The following is a 6,522-nucleotide window of genomic DNA, read 5'->3' as shown; positions in this document are numbered from 1 at the left end:
ACATAAAATATATTAAACAAATCAATATAATAGCATTGGGTGGAGTTAAATAGAGTTATGTAGTTTGGCTTAACTACAAGAGGTTATAATTCCACAATGGCTAGCATGTAGCTATTAATTATTTAGAAATTGCTAGCAGGTCCTTGTGCATAACCATTGTGGATGCTCTAAAGGAGTATTTGATTTATCAAATTGAAATGAATTGATATGAAATGTCATACTACATAGATGAATTATAAACCTCATAGTAATCCAAAGTTGTTTGATTTTATTATTGGAAAGGTAATATTCTTCATTAAAATATTGGATTGTAAATCTTTGGGGAAGAGGTAGATATGAGGGGAAATTAGAACTCTTAGGGACCTAGGGTATGAGATTCCTTTACTAAAAAATTCAGTCAAACAAAAAATTAGATGGAATGAATTCTAATTACATTCAAACCCATTCCAAATGATCCGACCAAACAAGTGAAGTTTTAATTAATTTTATTTAGTTTAATTAAAGTTTTGTTTTATTCACCTCATTTTTACTTATTTAAACTTATATAAAATTAATTGAACTTATATGTACACTTAGTTAGACATTATTAAAACTTATTTAATTGTAATTTAAACTTAAGAAACTCTTTTCATAACATATTTTCCCTAAATTAAAACTTAAATGAACTAATCTAAACTTAACTAAAATAGAGCTTAACTATCAATCAATGAACAAGAATATAACAGCCTAACTATGATTCAATGAACAAGATTATAACATACTGTAACAAAATAGAGCCTAACTTACTAACTATATGAATCAATGAAGATTATTACAAGAAAGGGGCATAATTGCGAAACAACAGAAATAGTCGGTGGAATATACTTTATTGTTTGGTAGTGGGTATCCTATCTAAAAAGCAAAACATTGGGACAAAAGAGGAAAAGCACAGATGAGAACATAACAGTAAATGAATGAATGAAATAAAAGAGCCAAATGTGTGGTTGCATGAACTCGGATCAAACGGGTGCATGTCTGTCTAAATTTCAAGTATTTGCTTCATATACTTTGCATCTTCATTCCATTTCAACGGATGAATGGTGCTCTTACTATTTGGGACTATGGGATACTTATACATGTACGATCTACACCAAGCCGTGTAGCATCTATGTATTGGGAATTTCGAATTTCCACCGAGTTTAATCATACCACCAACCAAGGCGGTAGAAGTTTGGCATTAAGGTCATGGAATCAAACTATTCTACTGCACATAAATAATTCACATGTGAATTGAGATTAATTGTTCAAATATTATTAAAAAAAAATAATGAGAGAATAACTGATATATAAAATACGAGTATAATAGGATAAAAGTCATTTTCTTAAAATCTAACCACGAATCTTCAGATCCTTAATCCTCAAATTCTAGTATTCTACACATCCTTTTGTTTTGAAAGGAAAAAAAAAAACAAAACATCAACGACGAGAATGTCAATAGCTACCGATTTTATTAATTTTCTTAGGAACCAAAGTATATAAAATTATTTTTATTGCAAGAAATATAATATATCTCATACATTAACATTGGTACGTTTTAGTATTATTCCCTTCGTATTTTAATAAGTGTTGCAGTTTGACCAAACATGCATGTCGAGATACTACTTTGACCATTAATATATCTAATTATATGTTAGTAAAATAATTAGAAATTTTATAATATGAAAGTATAAATTATGATGAATCCAACAATGTATTATAATAACATTTATTTTTTATATATTGATAAATTAATCAAGTCAAACTCATTATGTGAATAGTGAAATAAGTCAAAATGTAACACTTATTAAAACACGGAGGGAGTACTGTACTTGTATAAAATTGTTAGGCTACTTCACATATCATCAGCTGGTTAGGATATACCAAGCAAAGCTTGGTAGAGTTGGTGGGAAACTTACCTTGTGACTTTGAGGTCACGAGTTTGCGGAGCTGGGCTGGCTAAACCCGTGAGAGGTGTCGGCTCAGTAGGGTCCTTCTTCTTACCTTTAAAAAAAAAAAAAGGTTAGGATATAATCATGTTGGGCTTATAGTGGGTGAACATACGATGCTCAGTTCGGGCCTAAAGTGGCCAAGGCCCTTATCAAGCATCTTGAAACTTGAATAAGGCCCATTATAGTTGCTTTGGCAGTTGACGGGCTGGTAATTTAATTATGTGGATCGAATCCTTGCATCAACATTTACCTTAATTAATTCTCCTGTCTTTGTTTCACGTTTTAATTTTTGCCACTTTACGGGCCTGTTCATTTCAGCTTAATTTCAGTTCAGTTTAGTTCAGTTCAACTCCAATCAGTTCAGTTCAGTTCAACTTCTAATTTCTTTCTCACATAAAATATTCATTTCAACTCTATTCAGTTCAGTTCGGTTCAACTCCATTTAATTTAGTTTAGTTCGATTCAGCTCTAATTAGTTTAGTTCAGTTCGGTTCAGCTCCAATCAGTTCAGTTCAGCTCAATTCAATAAATGTGAAGAGGCCCTTCATCAACTTTGATCTGACTAATATTATTTGTGATTATTAAGTATTAACATGAAAAATCAATTCACTTCTTGGAAAAATCATATGAAAAAAATACGCGAATGGTAATGAATTGAATTTGTATGTAACTTTGCAAGGAAATCAATCATGTGGTCATTTCCATGACAATGGAAATTCACCTACAAACGAGTGTTTTGTTCATGATTTTTTATTACCACATAATACCACTTCTAATATGGTCAATTGGTAATGGATGATGATAAAAATTTGTGAGTAAAATGAAATATTTATAGAAGAACTAACATTATCATTGGCACTGCGGCACTAACATATAATGTGATTTATTTCACAAAATTACTTATAAAATTGTTGTCATCACAACCGTTTATTATAACTAGGCAAATCGATAATAATTTGATTATATAATAAAGAATCAGGAAAATATTTAGGTTTTGATTATATAATAGAGAAAATATTTAGGTAAGTTTGTTATTATAAATTTCTCCACATATATATAGACAAAGATTTGCATTACTTTTTCCGTAGACAAAATTTTTAGTCAAAGGGGTGGGCTTCTTTCTTTCATTTTGTGTGCATTCGTTGGAATGGATAAGAAATGACTAGATAAGCACGACTTTTGCTAGCTTTATGGTCAAGAAGATAGCAACCAGAAATTTTGTCCATAGGTGAAATGTGAAAATTCGTTTTTGAGAACACCTATAATTTGTGTGTCTTTTTGAGGTTTAGATATCAATTTTTATCGCATTTATTTGGCACATGTTCCATTTCATTTAATATTAGCTTTCACTTGATAGACAACATTGTTAAGGATAAACTAATTTTAAATTTTAATAAATTCAGATAATTAAATTTCGATAGTAGCATGACATTGTAGGTGTGTCAATACACTTACACACATTCTCTTATGTGCTCGTCACGTTTTGGTGTACACATGTCACATGTCAATGCAAGTTGCATTTTGTGAGGGCATGTGTGCAATGTGCACATCACGTTCGTTCAAGAATTGATTTGCATGATAAATAATAGCCTAAAATTGCAAGACTATACATTGATTGATCTAACGGGGCTTGTTCATGCATGATATCATTTAATTCAACTTCTACATACTCTCACATAAACATGGGCACGGGCCGTGCCGGCACGGGCCCGGCACAACTCCGGCACGGCCCGGCACGGGCACGGGTGGCGGCACGGCACGACACGGCGGCCCACCTGTGGGCCGTGGGCCGTGCCGTGAACAAAAATCCGGATTCTGGCACGGGCACGGCACGGGCACGGCGGGTGGCACGGTGGCCGGCACGACCCGCCGGCACGGCACGTGGCACGGCCAGGCACGGCCCGGCACGAAGCCAGGCACGGCACGGCCCGTGCCTTACCGTTGGAAAACTAGCCGTTTATGGCCGTTTTCCAACAGCTCTAAAACGGCTAGTTTTCCCCCCCTTTTCCCACCCAAATTCCCTATAAATACCTCATATTTTCCTCCAAAAATATCACAATTCATCAAATCATCTATTCTCTCTTATTCTCTAATATTCTTACTCTTAAATTCTCAATTCTCAAATTCCTACAAATCATACAATCTTGCTCTCTTTTGTGAAAAGAAAAAAAAAATTCTTACTCTCTTATAAATTTTACATTTTTACTATTATTACTTTTATTAGTCTACTACCAAAAAAAAAAAAAAATTATATTTACATTCGGGAAATTAAAAATTCGGGAAATTATAAGTTCGAGAAATTATAAATTTGGGAAAGCATTGAAGCGTCATTGTAAGATCTAACTCAACTTTATTTTAATTTGTTATTGTTATTGTTATTGTTATTATTATTGTTATTATTATTGTTATTATTATTATTATTATTATTATTATTATTATTATTATTATTATTGTATTCTTGGAACTACTTAATTATATAAAAACTACTTTCTATTTTAATTGTGGGTTATTTGGATTGTTGAAATCTGTCTAAGGCGGGATTTGGGCTCTGGACAACGTCGCTCCTAACCTCTCCTACCTGGGATCTCATTGATCCAAGTAATCTACTATTATTATAATTATTTTTAAAAATTTAATTTATATAAAAAGTACTTACTAATTAATTCTTATTGTTATTGTTATTATTATTGTTGTTAATTGTTACTTTGTTATTGTTAGTTGTGTTATTATTATTAATTAATCATGGCATCAAACCCGAACGTTTCCTCCTCCTCTAGAAAAGCCAAGTCAAAACGTAAGGAATCACCAAACCCAAACACTTCAATGTCTATGCCCCCCCCCCTAACATGCCCTTTCCCTCTCCTAACATGCCCTTTCCAAACACTTCCACCCCTTTCTTTCATCCCCAAAACACGGGAGGGCAAGAACAAATGGATGATATGGCTCCTTGGACCCAATTTCAACAAACCCAATTTCAACAATATGAATTTCCTTTTCCTCCTCCTTCCCAAGGTAGCCAAACACAAGCCTCCGGGTCGAGTGAACCATCCACCCAAAATCCTAACATATTAGAGTGGTGTACCGAAGAGGATTTTGCTCAAACCAAAAGAAAGAGTGAATGTTGGGCACATTATCAATTAAGTAAAGATGGAAAAAAATGCAAGTGTCGGACTTGTGGTAAAATTTTCTCGGCCGATACCAAGGGAGGGACGGGACACCTTACTAGACATACAAAAAAATGTGGTGGACCATCTAGTGATCCAACCCAACCTAAAATTTCTCAATTCCATCCACAAGGTTTCATTTACAATTACGAGAGAGATAGGGATGAACTTGGGAGAATGATTGTACATGCAGAACAACCTTTTCTTTTCGCCGAAAATGATGCCTTCAACAACTATATTAACCGAGCACTACAACCAAAACACAAAAAAATCTCCCGAAAAACCGTTCGATCTGCTGCCATGAAGACTTATCTAGAGTACAAATTGAAATTAGTAAATGAATTAGCTAATCTTCCTAGTAGAGTTTCTTTAACCGCCAATGCATGGGATGGTGGGTACGGACTTTACCATTTATGTGTTACTTGTCATTGGTTAGATAATGAGTGGATGTTACAAAAACGCATCATTCATTTCAAAATGCTTGAATACCCTCATACCGGTCTTAACATTTCACATCATTTAATGGAAGCCATTGATGCATATAGTCTTAGGGATAAAATCATGTCTATGACTTTCGATAATGCAACTTCTATGACATATAGTGCGAATTTGGTCAAATCCCAATTGAACGATGTTATATTAGATGGAGATGCACTTCATGTTAGATGTATTTGTCATGTTCTTAACTTGTGTGTGAAGGATGGAACAGAAGCAATTGGTCCATTTTATCACAAAATAAGGAATGCTATTATGTCTATTAATAGCTCTAACATGAGATATCAAGAATGGAAAGGTTTTTGCAGGCAACAACGGATAAAAACCATAAAAATAGCACCGGATTGTCCAACTAGGTGGAACTCCACCTATGAAATGTTGAGTCGGGCAATCGAGTACAAGGTTCATTTAACACTTTTTTATAATATGAAATTTCCACAAAATGCTTTACTAGAAGATGATTGGGCTAATTGTGAAAAATATATGCAGTTTTTACAATTACTATATGGTATGACACATTGTTTTTCTTCTGTATGTAATCCTTGTGCTCATTCTTTTCTTAGCAATGCATGTTTACTTGCACAACTTTTTGCGGAACACCGATCACAACATGTTTATCGTGGATATCTTCCATCCATGGAGGATAAATGGCGTAAATATTACACCGATATTCCTATGATTTATATTTTTGCTTCTATTTTAGATCCTAGACAAAAATATGATGGCACCTTTTTATTAATTGATATTTATTATAGTAACATGAATTTTAAAGATGATGTTGAAACTTTTAAGAATAAGGTGACGGATGAGTTTTTTAATTTATATAGAGTTTATGAAAGTAAATATGGAACCGTGTCTCGATTTGCCCCTTCTCAAACATCCAAAAATGTAAGTAA

This window comes from Chenopodium album, chromosome 16 (genome assembly GCF_948465745.1).
Source record: "Chenopodium album chromosome 16, dcCheAlbu1.1, whole genome shotgun sequence".
NCBI lineage: Eukaryota > Viridiplantae > Streptophyta > Magnoliopsida > Caryophyllales > Amaranthaceae > Chenopodium > Chenopodium album.
Note: the sequence above shows the minus strand (reverse complement) of the source record.